The sequence below is a fragment of the Echeneis naucrates genome, chromosome 2, assembly GCF_900963305.1.
Source record: "Echeneis naucrates chromosome 2, fEcheNa1.1, whole genome shotgun sequence".
Taxonomy (NCBI): Eukaryota; Metazoa; Chordata; class Actinopteri; order Carangiformes; family Echeneidae; genus Echeneis; species Echeneis naucrates.
Genome location: NC_042512.1, coordinates 6,007,850 through 6,026,417, shown reverse-complemented (window position 1 = coordinate 6,026,417; position 18,568 = coordinate 6,007,850). Strand labels below are relative to the sequence as shown.

At 42.8% G+C, this 18,568-nt stretch overlaps 13 non-coding genes across 13 annotated transcripts; 5 read left to right on the top strand and 8 right to left on the bottom strand.

Moving 5' to 3' along the window:
- Nucleotides 1–55: 55 nt before the first annotated feature.
- On the bottom strand, nucleotides 56–127 carry trnad-guc (transfer RNA aspartic acid (anticodon GUC)). The gene has a single exon. It is a non-coding gene; the product is annotated as a tRNA-Asp (tRNA).
- A 487-nt stretch (nucleotides 128–614) lies between these two features.
- trnan-guu (transfer RNA asparagine (anticodon GUU)) lies at nucleotides 615–688 on the bottom strand. The gene has a single exon. It is a non-coding gene; the product is annotated as a tRNA-Asn (tRNA).
- A 635-nt stretch (nucleotides 689–1,323) lies between these two features.
- trnas-acu (transfer RNA serine (anticodon ACU)) lies at nucleotides 1,324–1,405 on the top strand. The gene has a single exon. It is a non-coding gene; the product is annotated as a tRNA-Ser (tRNA).
- Nucleotides 1,406–1,818: 413 nt separating this feature from the next.
- Nucleotides 1,819–1,892, bottom strand: trnat-ugu (transfer RNA threonine (anticodon UGU)). The gene has a single exon. It is a non-coding gene; the product is annotated as a tRNA-Thr (tRNA).
- A 1,730-nt stretch (nucleotides 1,893–3,622) lies between these two features.
- trnar-ccu (transfer RNA arginine (anticodon CCU)) lies at nucleotides 3,623–3,695 on the bottom strand. Its single transcript has one exon. It is a non-coding gene; the product is annotated as a tRNA-Arg (tRNA).
- A 1,064-nt stretch (nucleotides 3,696–4,759) lies between these two features.
- Nucleotides 4,760–4,831, bottom strand: trnag-ucc (transfer RNA glycine (anticodon UCC)). Its single transcript has one exon. It is a non-coding gene; the product is annotated as a tRNA-Gly (tRNA).
- Nucleotides 4,832–5,586: 755 nt separating this feature from the next.
- On the bottom strand, nucleotides 5,587–5,658 carry trnap-agg (transfer RNA proline (anticodon AGG)). The gene has a single exon. It is a non-coding gene; the product is annotated as a tRNA-Pro (tRNA).
- Nucleotides 5,659–6,354: 696 nt separating this feature from the next.
- Nucleotides 6,355–6,428, top strand: trnai-aau (transfer RNA isoleucine (anticodon AAU)). The gene has a single exon. It is a non-coding gene; the product is annotated as a tRNA-Ile (tRNA).
- A 1,851-nt stretch (nucleotides 6,429–8,279) lies between these two features.
- On the bottom strand, nucleotides 8,280–8,361 carry trnas-cga (transfer RNA serine (anticodon CGA)). Its single transcript has one exon. It is a non-coding gene; the product is annotated as a tRNA-Ser (tRNA).
- Nucleotides 8,362–10,802: 2,441 nt separating this feature from the next.
- On the top strand, nucleotides 10,803–10,913 carry trnal-uaa (transfer RNA leucine (anticodon UAA)). Its single transcript has 2 exons — nucleotides 10,803–10,840; nucleotides 10,868–10,913. It is a non-coding gene; the product is annotated as a tRNA-Leu (tRNA).
- Nucleotides 10,914–11,522: 609 nt separating this feature from the next.
- Nucleotides 11,523–11,594, top strand: trnae-cuc (transfer RNA glutamic acid (anticodon CUC)). Its single transcript has one exon. It is a non-coding gene; the product is annotated as a tRNA-Glu (tRNA).
- Nucleotides 11,595–12,902: 1,308 nt separating this feature from the next.
- Nucleotides 12,903–12,976, top strand: trnat-cgu (transfer RNA threonine (anticodon CGU)). The gene has a single exon. It is a non-coding gene; the product is annotated as a tRNA-Thr (tRNA).
- Nucleotides 12,977–14,159: 1,183 nt separating this feature from the next.
- trnan-guu (transfer RNA asparagine (anticodon GUU)) lies at nucleotides 14,160–14,233 on the bottom strand. The gene has a single exon. It is a non-coding gene; the product is annotated as a tRNA-Asn (tRNA).
- Nucleotides 14,234–18,568: the final 4,335 nt, after the last annotated feature.

Below are 18,568 nucleotides of genomic sequence, written 5' to 3'. Positions count from 1 at the left end.
CTGAGCAGAGAGAGTTAACTTCTGTCACTGAGCTATTAAAGAAAACACACGTGCTCTCCCCGTCGGGGAATCGAACCCCGGTCTTCCGCGTGACAGGCGGAGATACTGTCCACTATACTAACGAGGAGCTGGAAAGAACGAGATCACGTGGTGTAACTTCACTTCCTCCGTGGAAAAACAAAGACAGAATAAGGTTATTTCCTCCCAGTTTCTATCCAGAATCATCATCAGCACAGCTTCTGTCAGGAACATCTGTTTGTTGCTGACAACATCTGGATTACAGATGACACATCAGACTGATATTATCTGTGTCATGGTGTTCAGAGATTTCAGCAGCTCACATCCAACACAGAGACTCTGAGCAGGCCCACCTGGTCTTAGACCCAGACCCAGACCCAGACCTAAATCCAAACCCAGGAGACAGAGGTTGAGTGAGTCAGTGAGGAAGAAGCTGCTCGTTCTCCTTCAACAGTTTGATCTGAGGAAAAGTCACTTCCTCTTTTCAGGAATCAACTTCTACCATCTGTCCACTAGATGGAGATAACTGAGCATCAACTTAAAAACCCTCCGTTTTTCCATGTGTGAACTATAATACCAGTGAATTAAACAAAGACCGTCCCTGGGTGGGCTCGAACCACCATCATTTCGGTTAACAGCCGAACGCGCTGACCGATTGCGCCACAGAGACATGATGAGCAGTTCCTGTTACAGCCTGCTGTTCCAGCTGGAATTATCCTCAATGTTGCCCCACAAGAAGAAGGTCGTTGGTTTGAATCTGTCAGCCGTTTTTCTGATTGATATGAGTTCCAGCCAATGATGTTACTGATAAGAGACGGCTTGACATGACGGGTTTCAATCTTTATTTACACACAGCACATTCAGGACATTAATGTGACAGTTTATTTTATGCTAAAGAAAATCCTTTGTTATTTGTCACAGTGGACTTGGCCCATCATATTTTGCTGACTAACTGGTATTGGAGTTGTGTAGCAAAAACAGAAAGATCTGACAACAGCTTTGAAAGCGGATGCAGTCCATCCAGATAACCTTTGAATTAACCTTAAACAGGTTTCAAGGATATTTCGAGAATGTTCAAGATGGATCTAAAGTCTGACGTTTAGGATAATTCTACCAAGAACAGCAGGCTGCAACATGGACAGACCAAAGTGAGGTGAATGTGCACTCTGTGGTGGAGGCCATGAGAAAAAATGGGAGGAGCATCAGACTTTTAATCTGAGGATCCAGGGTTCAAGTCCCTGTTCAGGTGCTGCAGCTTCTTCCCAATGGCTGTTTTTTTGTCATCACATGTATCGCTGGGTTCATGATGAGGTGGCCGAGTGGTTAAGGCGATGGACTACTAATCCATTGTGCTCTGCACGCGTGGGTTCAAATCCCATTCTCGTCGGTGTTCAGCTGGCTTTAGTCTGTCTGAGTTGTACCCTGCTGTTGAGCAGATTGAAATGTGGTCATTGTCCTTTTTTAACAGGAGACAAACTTTGTTAAGAGTCATGATGGTCACTACACTACAGAAACTGCATGCACTCATTCATTTGAAGCGAACGTGAGAGTGTGACGTATGAATCTGTGTCGCGTGGGGCATCAATGAAAGGCAGGAAATGCCTTTGATCTCCAGTGACGCCACACAGTCTCGTTGTGGAATTATTAGTTGTTGATTCTGCAAAAATGGTCCATAGAAGTCTAATATCACCGAAACATGTTAACCAGACAGTGTTCAAGGATTTGAGGTTTAAACCACCAAATTCTCATTATTAACCAAAGCTGTGTCTGTTATGTCTATAACATTTAACATTATGCAGAAGGCACTGCTGGGATTTGAACCCAGGATCTCCTGTTTACAAGACAGGTGCTTTGACCAGCTAAGCCACAGCACCACGCTGAAGTACATGTATATACAGAGGATCTGGTGATGGAAGTGTAATGTGTATACTGCAGCTGAGGTTGATGGTAAAGTGGTTTGTTTTAATGTAGGAGTGCAGCGTTTGGATGCTCCAATCAGTCCGAGAAGGGTTTCCACATGTATGGATTCCCCAAGAACCATGAGGGCTGGAAAACGTGGTGTGTGTGATTGTGTGTGTGTGTGTACAGATACAAATGCTAATAAAGATAAGTATATGTACGGCAAAGGGCCTCTGATATAATACAGAGATTGTCAACTGAGATTGAGGTAGTGATTTAATCATTTTACTCCTGGAGATACTTTCACTATATATATAATCACACTGTGCGTCACGCTTAGCTCAAATGGTAGAATAAAAAAAAAACGCCACAAATGTTCCATCAGTAACCATCAAAGGAGATGCTGATTCTGTGATGTCACAAAGGTTCTAATGACATCAAAGGGATGAAAGACTCCTCCCACTTTTTTGTCATGAACTCTGTAGTCCACATGGCTCGTTGGTCTAGGGGTATGATTCTCGCTTCGGGTGCGAGAGGTCCCGGGTTCAAATCCCTCCTCCTTTTTCTCCTCGAAACATTTGTACACAGTTTTGAGATTTCCCATAATGTCATATGTGTGTCATTTTTGCAGTGAAGTATTTAATTAAATGTAAAACTGCTATAAACGGAGTGCTGCATTAGTGGCCACCATCACTTCAAGTAACCCAAATGGGAAAGATCCTTACTGCAGAGTTGGTTGTCTGACTGTTCTCTGTGTTATTGATGCAGTTAAAAAGCTTTGTGAGCTCTTGACGTGTTTTGTGGCTTCTTTGGTCACTTTTGCTCCCTCTGTGTCTGACAGAGATCCTGAACCTTCACATTGCTGGATGTACTGCTGTGATGTGTGTTGGCCAATTCATTTCAAATGTTTCTAAATCTGTCAAAAGGTCATTTCCCATCTGTGTTCTTTGATCTTATGGTTAGCACTGTGGACTTTGAATCCAGTCATCTGAGTTCAAATCTCAGTGGAACCTCTGCCATCTGATTCAGTGTGATAGTGATTAAGAATAACACCCAAAATAGATGCTCACCGACCTCTGTGGTTAGGTAAAGGTCCAAAGAGGATGTAGATCAGTGGTAGACGTTCATCAAAACAAAAGGCCACTCAAAGCAGAACCGCTGCTCAGTCTAACATTCAGACAACAAATTGACAACAAACATGACGAGGTGGCCGACGACTCTCTCCTTCATTGCTGATAGATACATTAATGTGAGCAGTTAACTATCCGTCTATTCACACACAGTCCAGGTCGCTGCATGCTGAGGTGGCAGAGTGTTTAAGGTGATGGACTGCTAATCTACTGTATCCTGTGTGTGGGTTCACATCTCATTGTCTTCTGTGTTCAGCTGTCCATGTTGCAGCCTGCTATTCTAGGTAGAGTAATCCTAAACGTCTGACTTCAGGTCCATATATCAATCAAACCTGTTGAAGTTTAATTCAAAGGTTATCTGGATGTGTTGTATCTGCTTTCAGAGTTGTTGTCAGGTCATTAAGATGAAATAAGGAGCTTACAACTCCAATACCAATAACATGATGAGCCAAGTCCACTGTGACAAATAACAAAGGATTTTCTTGAGCATATAATAAACTGTCACATTAATGTCCTGAATGTGCTGTGTGTAAATAATGAGATTCTGGGTTCCACTGCGCCACTCTGCTGTAAACCACCCCAGATGGGACTCGAACCCACAATCCCTGGCTTAGGAGGCCAGTGCCTTATCCATTAGGCCACTGGGGCACAAAAAAAATGGGAGGAGCCTTTGATCTCTCTGATGTCATTAGAACCTTTGTGACATCACAGAATCAGCATCTCCTTTGATGGTTACTGATGGAACAGGAAAAGGTCAGATCCTGATATAATCTTGTGAATCCACAAGTATGCCTTTCTTTGTTTGTGTACCAACAGCCTGAGCTCTGGTTCTGACTTTGTTTTGATGAACCTCATTATTTACACACAGCACATTCAGGACATTAATGTGACAGTTTATTATATGCTAAAGAAACCTTGTTAAGACTCATGATGGTCAGCCACATATGTTGCACTGACCAGTCACTGAACTGCACAGTCTTCATGTCTCCCAGCAGCTCCTTGTTGCTAAAGTCAGATGTTGTAGAAAAAAAGTACTTTGGGGTTTTCATCAGCTGTAGGTTACAATGATCAACATTATAGATATGACAGACAGAGTTCTCAATGTTTTCCTGTTAATCAGTGCTGCTAAAAATCTCATGTAGTGTGTATAAACAGCAGAGGATGGTTTCGATCCATCGACCTCTGGGTTATGGGCCTAGCACGCTTCTGCTGCACCACTCTGCTCGTTACGTTCAGTTTGCTGTGTCCTCTGGAGTTTTGTGTAATTTCTAACCACCACATCCACTTTTTCTCTCTTCCACCTGCAGTCTATCTAATAACCACCAGGGCGGCTCCACTGGTTGGAAAATGAAGTCAGAGTGTGTTGAAGTCTATGGGGTTTCATACAGACAGAGAGGAGAGAGAGAAGAAATCAAGTTTTGAGAGGTTGCATGTGGCCAGTATGGGGCTTGAACCCACGAACTTGGCGTAACCTGAATATAACTGGCCAGTTACCAGGGTGATGGACAGGCCAACCACTGTCCATGACTTGTTCTTAGAATATGTTAAACAATGTGTGTGAGTGTTGTTGTGCGTGTGTATCTACTGTAACAGAATGACTGTAGCTGAATAGATAGAACAGTTTCATCCTCCTCCTGGTCTATAGACCAGTTGGGCACCATTTGCATGAGATCTACAGGATCTCAAGCTAAATTGTAGACACACAGTAAAACTGCAATGGCCGGGAATCGAACCCGGGTCAACTGCTTGGAAGGCAGCTATGCTCACCACTATACCACCATTGCATGCAAAATGGTGAGCATCCACTCCGAATGGACGCGAAATGGTACCATTTGTTTGCGCTGTAAAAATTCTTATTTGTGCTGCTGCAGTTTTATCGATGTTAGACATTTTAATTTCTGGTGATGAAGTCACACAGCCCCCCATGTTCTCCAAATGGACCCAAAGTGCAGTTGTCACCAAATTTATCAAACAGTAATGTCAGATGTCAGAAGTCAGTAATGTAAGATGTTCAATCTTAAATAATTACATAGCCTATCGTAGCTCAAAGCTTTTGATCCAGTGAGACATTTATAAGCAGTTAGTTCCATTAGGCCACTGGGACAGATATTTAATATCTCCAAGAAGCAAGAATAGGTTAGGAAGGATACTAAATGTTGTAGTGTATGATCAATGCTCAGAAAGACAATTGGTCACCTGCCAAGATAAAATTATATATAATCACGCTGTGCACGTGCAAATGAAGATCATTATATGCATCATAATCATGGACCAGCAAAGATGGTGACAGATAGAACATCATGTTATGTCATCACCACAAAAGTAGTTTGTACCAAGATGTACAGAGGATCTGAAAATATTGCAGACTAAGTGGCTGACCATCATGACTCCTACCAAAGTTTGTCTCCTGTGAAAAGCAGTCAACCACCAATATTCCTTCTCCTCAGCACAGCATGAGCCACAAAACTGCCAGACAGCAAACCTCACACAGCTCCATAGTGTAACGGTTAGCAGCCCTACTGACTGAAAGGCAACACCTGGGCTCGTCCGGGATTTGAACCCCGGACCTCTCGCACCCTAAGCAAGAATCATACCCCTAGACCAACGAGCCATGTGGTCTGTGGAGGTCAGGACAAAAAAGTGGGAGGAGTCTTTCATCCCTTTGATGTCATTCGAACCTTTGTGACATCACAGAATCTCCTTTGATGGTTACTGATGGTTCATTATTTACACACAGCACATTCAGGACATTAATATGACAGTTTATTATATGCTAAAGAAACTTTGGTAAGAGTCATAATGGTCAGCCACATATGTTGGGGGTATTTTCAGATCCAAAATACATCCCTGTACATCAGAGTGGTGCTGCTACGGAGTGTTGCATCAGTGGCCACCATCACTTCAAGTAACCCAAATGGGAAAGATCCTTATTGACAGCATTGTTGCGCTTTGCTACATCTGAATTAAAGATACAAATAAAATAATCTAAATTGGCTTTTCTGATTTGGCTGATCTGAATTGGTTTAACGTCTTGCTTGGGAATCAACCTGCAAAACTGCCCCCATGTTCTGTAAGGGTAGATGTTGCACACTGCGTCAAGATGATCTGCCAGTGAGACGGCCTGAAAAATAAAACACATGATGTTAAAGATTTCTTTGGGAGGTCAATAGCACAGCTTCTTAAGTCACAATCTGTGGAACATGCAAAACAACTTCTACGTACCATCGCGACTGACTCTGACTCTTCTGAAGCACCAGAATCAGTGGAAGTTCAAAAACATGAAAAATGGGCTTTTTCAAACATGAAAGGCCAGTTAGCTCAGCTGGTTAGAGCATGGTGCTAATAACGCCAAGGTCATGGGTTCAAGCCCCATACTGGCCACAAGCAGCATCTCAGAACTTGGTGTTGTTCTCTCCATATACTTCAATGCAGTCTTAAGTCTTTTTCCAACCAGTGGAACTGCCCCCTGGTGGTCATTAGAAGTGCTGCTTAACTTATCAGATACAACAATAACACAAAGTTACAATGATCAGAGCAAAGACTGCAGATTGATCATTTCATTTGTAAGTCCAACAATCCATGAGGGGAGAAAAATTCATGGCACCCAGAGTGAGAAGCAAACCCCAAAACTAAGCAGCACAAATGCACATTGCATTTATCATACAAGACACTTTTATTGGTTATTTATGCACTCAAAAGTTTTACCTGTCGCATGATCTCAGAAGCTAAAGCTGCCACACCATGCAGGGGATGTAGCTCAGTGATCAAGATGGATCCAGTCAAGTGCTGGTAGAGACGATGGAACAGACGATAAACTGACAACAGGACATTAAAATCAGCCACACTCAGAGACCACGTGGCCTGAAGGATGAGTAGTCTGCCTTTGGATCAGAAGGCTGTGGGTTGGAGTCCCTTTGTGGTTAGTCAGAGGTGTATTACAGGTGAAGGGAATAAACAATTTGAAATTTACTAAATATCTTTTTATCTCTCATTTCGGCTTTAACTTAAGAAACAATGTCTGGTAACGTGGGTAGAAGATAATATAATACATAATTAAAAAAACAAAACTCTGTCTTCTGCTCTGTAAGACATTACTGGGACAAGATTCCATCGCCTTTGAAATGATTCAGTTGCCTTTGAAGTGACTGTGATGTCATTGGCTCCCCATAATTCCATGTAAATACCAGCTGGCAGACAGAGTCACATCACAGTACATGCACAGGAGAACTACAGCGAAGCACACTGACAAACACAAACATCATGCCAAAGAGGATGAAGATCCCACATGGAGGCCAAAATAACGGCAACGCAGCAGAAGAAGGCCTGCTGAGGGAAAATGAAAGGATAAAAAAACAAGTGAACTAGTTGTTGTGGCTGTGTTGAGCAGATGGAAATTTGGTGATTGCCCTTTTCGTAGAACATTGTTTATTATTTGATCACTGCCTGAGCAGAGGATGGTTTCCATCATCCACCTCTGGGTTTTGGGCCCAGCACTCTTCCACTGCTCCACTCTCCTTACAGGTGATCTTCAGCGTTGATAATGAAGCATGGGAAGTCTTTATCTTGTGCAACACCCTGATCTCTCAACTATCCACTCAGCTTGGAGCAATTTATCCTGTGTAGACATCCTACCAAATTACCAAAGTGAACACAAGTGTACATGTGATGACAAAACAGCAGCCATTGAAGTCCACTTAAAGGCAAACTCCTAATGTTTTGGCCTCTTTTTTTAAACTCACGTCAAAACATCATAATGAAGTTACGTCAAGTACATATAGAGCAGGTCTAGACCAAACTCTTATTAAAATTATTTTGAGAGTCGTGGTTCCAGGTCAGTATCTGCAGGATTTTGCAGATGATGTGCTCCTTTCGGCACCATCTACATTGATCAACTTGCTGATCACTGCCACGACACGTTCATGTTACGACAGTTGCACTGCCCCTTTCCTCCACTTTGGTTTCACCAGAGCCATTAAATATGGTATAACTTGTAATACATAACTTCCCAACCACGAAGGGACTCGAACCCTCAGTCTTCTGATCCGAAGTCAGACGCCTCGTCCATTAGGCCACGTGGTCACTGAGCCATGGTGATGTCCCATTGTCAGAATCAGTCAGTTCTTTCTCTTGGCATGATAACACTGTGAGAGATGTGCATTTGAAGCCTTCACTGTGGGACTTTGGATAAGTGGATGGTGAACATGGGAAACTTGCTCCTTGAAAACAACTAAACGTTGTTGACAGAATTTGAACCTGCGCGGGGAAACCCCAATGGATTTCGAGTCCATCGCCTTAACCACTCGGCCACAACAACTACATGAGCCACAAGAAAAGTAGAAATACACAAAAAACTAAAAAAGCTGAGCAGAGTGCTGTGGACTTTTGAAGGTGCTGTGTTAAGGTGACAGTCTCCTCTGGAACTGAGGGTTCAAATACCACTCCTGACAGTCTGTGCTGTTAACCAGCTTCTTTGTCTGAGGGCCTTCTGGGAAAGATCTTTGTTGTGCCTTAAGTCACATCTGTCCTCATTCAGCTGATTCCTCAATTAACTGTTAGTACAAACTGTGTTTGCACCTTGAAACTTCCAACATAGCTTTTTATCTCTCATTTCAGCATTAAGAAGCAATGCCTGCTATAAAAGGCATTCACGTGGAAGACCTAGAACCTGTGATGTGTTTCACTAAGAGCTCAGTCATCACACTCAACTGATGTTGTAAACAGGTTACATTCAGAGGAATAGAGGTAATTAGTAACGATGGGATTCAAACCCACCCTTTGAAGAGACCGCAGAATGAATGCAGCACCTTGGACTGCTTGGCTTCTGAAATGTTTCATAAATAGATTGAATAGGTGAGGGCTCTCATCCTTTTAGATGAGTCTGAACAACAGCACTCAGCTGTGTCATGTTTTAAGGCTGTGCAGATTACAGAGATTCTCAAATATGCTTGGGAACATGTGAAACTTGGTCCATGAAAACAACCAACCATTGTTGGCAGGATTTGAACCTGCGCGGGGAAACCCCAATGGATTTCTAGTCCATCGCAGCACAGCTTCCAACTCTTTTTCCCAGAGTCCATCGAGGGAATTATACTGGAGATGACAAACCTGGAGGGGAAGCGTGTGTTTGGGGACATCTGGAGAGAATTGGACCTGGTAGACCTCCAAACCTACCTGGGAGGTAATCCAGACAAACTAGGTTCAGTCCAAATAGTTCCAGTTTTGTTGTCACTTCTGTCGGCAGAACTCAAAGGTATCTGGCAGGACCATGATTGTCTTTTGAGCTTCTTTCACAGAGTGCACTCTACTGTGGAGGTCATGACAAAAAAGTGGGAGGAGTCTTTGATCTCTGTGATGTCATTAGAACCTTTGTGACATCACAGAATCAGCATCTCCTTTGATGGTTACTGATGGAACAGGAAAAGGTCAGATCCTGATATAATCTTGTGAATCCACAAGTATGCCTTTCTTTGTTTGTGTACCAACAGCCTGAGCTCTGGTTCTGACTTTGTTTTGATGAACCTCATTATTTATACACAGGAAACATAACACACGTAAAACACAAAGTTAAATTGTAGACACACAGGTAAACTGCGATGGCCGGGAATCGAAGGCAGCTTCCAAGCAGTTGACCCGGGTTCGATTCCCGGCCATTGCAGTTTACCTGTGTGTCTACAATTTAACTTTATGTTTTACGTTTGTTTTCCTTCCTGAGATCCCAAAATCCTGTAGATCTCAGGCCGATGGTGCCAAAGTCCTCCAGCTACAGGCCTGTAACCCGTCCTCACCACAGCTGTACATCTGTTACACCCTGTAGTTGTCTCGAGGAAAGGGAAGCTTATTGTCATATAGTGATGGGATGGCTCCATACTCCAGAACATCCCTGTGAACCCGGTCATATACCTTCTCCAGATCAAATCTTCCATGTGTCGACTAAAGTTCCAGTGGATAAGACAAAGCACGTCCCTGGGTGGGCTCAAACCACCATCCTTTCAGTGAACAGCCGAACAGATTGATAATTGTGTCACAGAGACAGGTGAGGGACAAATTATGTGATAATTATGTTTAAACTGCTCTAATTTGTTGCCAGATTGGGCTTCTTTTGATGAAATTGGGTTTCGCAAGATGGAAACTGGGCTGCTTTGGAATACATATGGGGCTTTTTGTTTAAATATTGTGAGCAATGTTACAGAACAAACTGTCCCCTGATGGTCAAAGCACATGGTCCAAATAAAGAAATATCTGATTGATATGAGATCCAGCCAATGATGTTAGTGATCAGAGACAGCTGGACATGGCAGGTTTCAATCTTGGTGAAGTCCCTTTGAGGAACAGAGGGAACATCATCCTGTTGTTAATGAATAGTCCTGATTGGTGGTTTTTCTGTCATTTCTTGTGGTTGTCCTGCAGATTAGGTTCTCTGACTGAACTCTCAGAAAAAGTGTGTCACTGGAGCTAATGGCTCGTTGTTCTAGGGGTGTGATTCTCGTTAAGAGTGCAAGAGATCCCAGGTTCAAATCCCGGACGAGCCCTTAGTGTGATGTCGCCAATATCATGAATCTTACCAAAGTTTATCTCCTGTACAAAGCGGTCAACCGAATTTCCATCTGCTCAACTCAGGTAAAAGTTGTAATACAGGAATGATTATTTGTGGGTGTTTTTGAACTTTTGGATGTCAGATCTTTGTAGTCCATAAAGAAAGGATGAGCTAGCATTAACTTTTCTGTTTCCTCATCAGAGACTGGCAGCTGGAGACATGTCAGGATGGCCGAGTGGTCTAAGGCGCCAGACTTAAGTTACACTACTTCCTGTGAAGCGGGGAATTCTGGTCTCTGAATAGAGGCGTGGGTTCGAACCCCACTCCTGACAACTTTTTGTGGATGAAAAATCTGCATAAAATGGGAATATGATTGCTTGACAATCAAGGGTTAGGACTGAAAACTCTAAAGCCTGTGGCTCCCAGTGGTAGAAATGGACAGCAGTTGTTGGACTAAATATAACTTGATTTGTTTTAAAGCGGCCTTTTCTCAAAGAAAGACAGAGGAGTCTTTGATCTCTGTGATGTCATTAAAACCTTTGTGACATCACAGAATCAGCATCTCCTTTGCTGGACAAGCCCAGCTGTTGCCTTGCAGTCGTCAGGAGAGCTAACCTTTATGATATGGAGCTGTGTGAGGTTGGCTGGTTGTGTTATTTGTAGTGTCTTGTAAAGTGAAGCAACAGTAACTTTGTGGCTCATGCTGTGCTGCGGAGAAGGGAAATTGGTGTTTTAGCTGTCGCAGGAGCTCAGAAGCTGTCTGACAGTAGCTGCTAGATTTAAGATCATAGAGTTTGCACTTGCTCACACGTGTGGAGTGGACAAAACAGGTTGTCTACAGGTTAAGGTTTCACATTGGAACCTTCACTGTGTGAAATGACAGATTTTCTTTCACCTCTGCTGCTGTAAGGTTTTGGGACAAAGGTATTTTGTCTACACGCTCCCTGGTGGTCTAGTGGCTAGGATTCGGCGCTCTCACCGCCGCGGCCTGGGTTCGATTCCCGGTCAGGGAAAGTGTTTTTACTGAAAAATACAGATGATTGAAAAATTGAATTATTTTGAACTCTCTCGAAAAAGCTTTGAAACCTGTTGCTGTTGTTAAAGCGGCCTTTTCTCAAAGCTTAGCTTGCATGCTAGCATGCCAGCGGAATTAGCTCAAATTGTAGAGCGCTCGCTAAGCATGTGAGAGGTAGTGGGAACGATGCCCACATTCTCCACGAGACTTTAGCTCTTTGGAGATACAGCAACAAGTGAACTAAACACAGCAAGTCTTTGGTTTTTTTTTTGTATGGATTCATGGCAGAGGTTACAAAATGAAGGAGGTCAAGGAGGTCAGTGGATCAGCAACAACCACAAAATTACTGTTTCTCTTGTCCAGAGATTGCAATGATAATTTTGTGGTTCATGGTGTTGATGCAGAGACAGAACTTCACAACTCTCTGACAGAGAAGCTGGATGCTGCTGTTGTGCATTTAAACTGGAAAATAGTGAGATGACACCTGTTGTGTCATTCTTTATACTTGTCTATGCAGAGCGGTGAATTGGTCCATAGAAGTCTAATATATCATCGAAGCATGTTAAAGGAACTGAGGTTCTAGTCCCAACCACTAAATTCTCATTATTAACTAAAGCTGAGCACCGTATAAGGCTTGAACTCATGACCTCATGACCTTCACCAAATGTTTCAAGTAACCCAAATAGGAAAGATCCTTATTGACAGCATTGTTGCGCTTTGCTACATCTGAGCTAAAGATACAAATAAACTAATATAAATTGGCTTTTATTTTGAAATGCTTGTGTGGTGCGACTGCTCTCGTTCTTTCTGTAGCTTAAAGCGTTAACGAGTTGAAACGCAGCAAAACATATTAAATGATAAAAATAAAAATACAAATACTGTAAAAAATTGGATGGTCCATGGTGTAATCGTTAGCACTCTAAATTTGTCATTCATAACAGTTTTAGACTTAGTTAAACAATTCAAGATTGTTGTGTGTGTGTTGTGGATGAAAAATCTGCATAAAATGGGAATATGATTGCTTGACAATCAAAGGTTAGGACTGAAAACTCTAAAGCCTGTGGCTCCCTGTGGTAGAAATGGACAGCAGTTGTTGGACTAAAGATAACTCAGCTGTTACTGAATCATCTGTACAGGCTGACTGAGTACAGCTGAGTTAGATGGAACAAACTTAAGTTTCCAAGGAGGACTGTGCTAATCATGTTTATTAAATGTTGTTTAAGAACAGTTGAGTAGAGTGCTGTGGATGTGAGATGTTGTAGTGTATGATCAATCTGATCCTCTGCATATAGATGTCCATCAGCGTGGTGCTGTGGCTTAGCTGGTCAAAGCGCCTGTCTCGTAAACAGGAGATCCTGGGTTCAAATCCCAGCAGTGCCTCATTCATAATGTAAGATGTTGTAGATAGGAAACACTTATACATGGGAAGTGCACGTTCTACCACGGAGCTACATCCTCTGCATGGTCTGGCAGCATTTGCTAACCAGATAGCTTCTGAGCTCCTGCAACACCGATCTGTCTGATGAAGCCTTTTGGATGAGATGAGGACATTGATGATGCTGCTGAATTTAGGTCACCTGCACTTATGTCAACAGCCAGAGCTCCATACACAATAAGAGTACTGAAGAAAAATACTTTAAACATGAGCTCTGTGTCACATTCATGCAGCTTGTGTAGAAACAGTTCATTCCATCAGAATGAACCTTCACCTGTTAAGGTAACAGTTTGGTAACAATTGAGGAGGAAACTATCCAGGCTGGAAAATGTTGAGTCACGGGAGCTTTCCTAGCTGTGGTTGTTGTGGCCGAGTGGTTAAGGTAATGGACTAGAAATCCATTGGGGTTTCCCAGTTGTTTTCATGGACCAAGTTTCCCATTTGGGGAGAGACACAGCATGTTTGAGAATCTCTGTTATCTGCACAGCCTTAAAATATGACACAGCTGAGTGCTGTTGTTAGGACTCATCTAAGAGGATGAGAGCACTCAATGGTGCTCAGTTATCATTATCAAGGCCGGTGATAGGGACACACCTTTAGTTCCACTTCCAGGTCATGGAAGCAATTATTAGAAGTCATTTCTACTGTGTGCTGTGCTGAAATAGCTCATTTGGGGGAGCGAACAAAAGGACCCACAACAGCTGCTGAAACCCAGGATTGAAACAGGGACCTTTAAATCTTTAATGTAACGCTCTGCCAAACAGGCAGGATCTCTGTGAGACACAAAAGGAGCAACATTTAGCTTATTATAGAGCCCACACTTTAAGAACGGCGGCCCTATAAGCATCCAACAGCATCACTGAGTCAGGAGCAGCACAGTGACAACTGTACACATTACTGGAGAAAGTGATAAATGACATTCTGCATCTATTTGAGTCAGTGAGGAAACATGTGAAGAGAAGAAGCTGCTCGTTCTCCTTCAACAGTTTGATCTGAGGAAAAGTCACTTCCTCTTTTCAGGAATCAACTTCTACCATCTGTCCACTAGATGGGGATAACTGAGCATCAACGTAAAAATCCTCTGGTCTTCAATGTGTGAACTATAATACCAGTGAATTAAACAAAATACGTCCCTGGGTGGGCTCGAACCACCATCCTTTCGGTTAACAGCCGAACGCGCTGACCGATTGCGCCACAGAGACATGATGACCAGTTCCTGTTACAGCCTAAAACCATAAACTGAACATGAATCCAGCACTCAGCGTTACAGCAGCACACCTCTGTTACTGTGGAGCTGTGTCTCTTTTCTACTTTATTATAGATGACAGAAAAAAACTCCAGATAAGAAGCAGCTGTACATGCAGTGACTAGTTCTCCTGCTCAGGTATCGTCTCTCAGGGCATCGTGTGTTGTCTTTGTGTGTTTTTGTGTCCGATGCTTCACAGCTCACAGGCCAAAGTACGTGCTGGCCTTCATGGCTCACATGTACAGATGAGTTACCTCAATGTAAGTATCATAGGTACAGCACACAGCTGAAACATTTACTGTTCAGGGTGGAATACGGCACCTCGCTCAGTGCTTGTCCAGGCAAGAAAAGGTTCAGCTGCCAGCTTGTTATATCAACAATGTGTCACATTCTAAAGCAAAGTACTGCTGGGACTTGAACCCAGGAGCTCTTGTATAGTAGACAGACACTTTGACCAGCTAAGCCACAGCACCACTCTGAAGTACATGTATATACAGAGGATCTGGTAATGGAAGTGTAATGTGTATACTGCAGCTGAGGTTGATGGTAAAGTGGTTTGTTTTAATGTAGGACTCTGCATCTACCTGAACCTGTTTGACTGCAGATGTGCATTTTCATTTGGACCCCAGGAAGAGTAGCTGCTGCCTCAGTGACAGCTAACGGGGATCCTAACAAGTGATAAACAATAGACAGACATTTCCAATCGTCATCAGAACAGATAAAAAACTTTATGACATGGACCACTTAAGTTGGTGACAGATAGAACATCATGTTACTTGATGTTACTTCATTACATTTGAAAATTGTAAGCTTGGTGTATTTCATTGGCATTTTTTGGGGGGCAGGTGGGACTTGAAAATGAATCCTTGTCAGAAATTATTGAGCAATAAAGAACAACGATAAACGAGGGGAGAGGGGTGAACAACATTAATGGACTGAAAAAACTGTATCTGTCATTGAAGAAGACATTCATAAAGAGTTAAAGCAAATTCATTCAAAATGTCATATGAGGGGCTCATCCAGGATTTGAAACTGGGAACTCTTGCACTCTGAGTGAGAATCATACCTGTACACCAACAAGCCCTGGAAGGAGGAAATGTTGATAGTGTCCATGGTTTTGCACACCATAATTGTCATCCAACAACATAATATTCCTTTATTTTGTTGTTTATGCCTTTATTGCTCACTGCTACAGTTAGTAAAATATAAAACACATATGAATTCTACTTTAATCTGTTCATTTTAAATTCCTGATCTGGTGGCAGCTGCAGCTTTTTTCTAATGTTAAAATGAATGAAGTCAGATTTTGTTGATGTCTGGTCCTCTGCTCCAGGTGGAGAGTCCTTCAGTTTGTGGAGGATTTCAGTGAAAATAAAGGATGAGGTGGTGTTGTGTGTATAGTGGCAGCATAAAGACTGGGTCCCGCTGTCTTACTCAGGCTGAACTACAGAGTCTATTCACGGGCGCGATCCCACTACTGAGCGGCACGGGGGCTTTGACCTGCTCCGTGTCCGACCTGGGCCGGTGCACCCCTCCTTAGACGACCTGGTGATCCCGGGCTCCCCCCGGAGCACCATATCGATACCGAACTTAGTGCGGACACCCGATCGACATAGTCCGCTGCAGCCCAGAGCTCCTGAGCTCAAACGCTCCTCCAGCCTCAGCCTCCCGGTAACTTGGATTACAGGCGCGCGCCACCGCACCCGGCGAGGGACACACTTCCTGATCGGGCTTTTAGCCTTTACGGCAGTGACGTCACAAAAGGCAGCAGCGCTTCAGACTCACACATCACTTCAAACCTTTGAGGAAGTGACACAAAACTGTGAGGAGCACACGTGTTGACCGACACAGACGTGGTTTCAGAGACAAACAACATGGCAGTGAAGCGCACACTCTTATTTTGAAGGACAGTATTTTTTTTTTGTCATGCTTTCTTTTATTCTTTTGAGTGTTAATATTCTAGGAAGGAATTTACAGTTACAGATGTTGATGTTAAGGTTTAAAACATACACAAATCCCGGGAGGGAGGTCTGCGAAGCACCGGAAGTAGAATGCATATTTTATTTTGTAATCTCCACTTACCGTCTTGCGCTGCATATTACTTCCTCTTGCTCGCGACTCTCCTTCCAGAAAATTACGCATTTCTGATGCTCTTTCTATTTTTTTTATCGTTTTTGTTGTGCAAATTGAAGTAAGTTAGATAAAAAATACTTATGAAGTTGGTGTAATCACAGAATTAAGTTGTAAAACTATATATTTTGTTATTTTCATGCATAATCTCGCCAATTAGAGGAGAAGTGGAGAAGCATAAGTTGCTCGGCTGCTACTTAGCTTATAACGCCAGAGTGTGCTATTGAGACTGGATGCTAACAGGAGCCATGTAGTGACTGTGTTCATGGTGTTACAGAGCACAGAGGGCATGTAGGAGAAAAACCTGTCAACACCTGTGAATGTTTCTTCTCCACAATGCAGGTATGTGAGTTATTCTTTTTTTAGTTTTCTTAGGTTGCTGTACATTTTATTTAGTTGGGTTAGGGTTAGTTGTTTGTGCTCTTAAATAAAGCTGGTCCCTTCCGGGTACTTTTCCTGTGTGAGGGGAACAGATGAGCACAGGTGAACCCCATGTGAGGGTCAAACTCACAGCTTTCATATAATGAGACTGCAACATCTAGGCCTGGAAGTCAGCTTAAGTAAGAGTGAGATGGAGGAGATCTGTCAGTGCTGCTTTTCATGTAGAGCAGCTCTGTTTTAAAAAGTTGGAGTACAAAGTAACATTGCATTGGCCGGGAATCAAACTCAAAGTACACGTCGTTCTGCAGTTCTCAATCAGCAGCAGCAGCAGCAGGTACTGCTCTGAGCTCCGTCCTCTCCCTCCTCCCAAAAACGGTCACAAAACTGTCAGTGTGGCTGAACTGGTCTGGTTGCAGAGGACGCTCCAGAATCAAGCCATGTCAAGCCAGTGGGTTTATTTATACCACCTGCTGTTAGTTGTTTCAATTTAATTTAGTTAATGGTATTAAAACGTTCTTTTCATATTTGTTGTCTGCGTGTCATGAACTGAAAGCTGTTAGTCTGTGTTAGTTCTGCCATGGGAAAGGTCATAAATGCATGCTATGATAGAATCAACACAAAGACGTCACACTGCACTGGTTTTCTTCTTTTCTCACCTGCCCAGCTCTACCCGTCTGCTGCACCCACCTAATCAGTTCTACCATCTTATTCCACTCATTTTCTGACAGATTATATCTCGTGTTTGTTGCATTCATTTATGCACGGTGTGCCTTGTTTTGATCATACCTGTCTCTGACCCAGCAAAACTTGCAGAGTTGTGGCGGGCCAAGTGAGCCTGAGTGGAGTGAGGGAGGAGCGTTGTATGCACATTAGGACTGAGAGAGAAGCTGCACTCACACACTCTCTGTGAGGAAATTCAAGTCATGCGTTGTATGACTTGTATGTATAAAAGAGAGACTGCAAGAGAAACATCAAATTCATCACACTAGTATTGATCCAGTACTGATGCTGACCTTGGTATCAATACTGTTGATATGTGGATCGATCCGCCCACCCCGACCTGCCAGCAATTTTCCACTCACCTGCTGCACCCACCTAATCAGTTCTACAATCTCATTCCACTCATTTTCTGATAGATTATCTTTAGCGTCTCATGTTCATTTCCAGACTGTTTGTCTGGATTTGACCCTGTCTGTCTCTGACCTCATAACCTGACATATAACCAACACGTAAGCAACAGACTGTTAGAGCTCCGCTGTCGAAGGGACAGATACAGGAAATCATTCCTGCCACATTCCCTCACACTGTACAATAACTCTCATCTGTCTGACAGAGAAAAATCACATCTCTGATATATAAAAACAAAACAAACTGCTACTTATAGCACCTTATGTGTCATTGTATTCTTATAGTTTGTGTAGTTATTGTATGTTTATAGTTTTTATTATATTGTATATATTTGATAATTTGTTATTATTAGTATCCTGTTACATGCTATACAGCGAGTCTTGCTGCTGTGACATGAGAATTTCCTACTCTCGGATCAATAAATTACATGTAAGGGTGTAAGGCATTATTCTTTATTCTTTATTCAATCCTGGGCCATATTCCACATAGTCTGGAGTCATTTAGCCTTTTTACAGCGGTTTCAAAAACAGGTTGGAGCCGTTTTAAATCTGATGTTGTGTCATACTTTGGACTCTGAAGTTATGAGGGTGTAACTTTTCCTCAGCTCAAACAGACACCAGGACTGATGAGGGAGAACAAGCAGCTTCTTCTC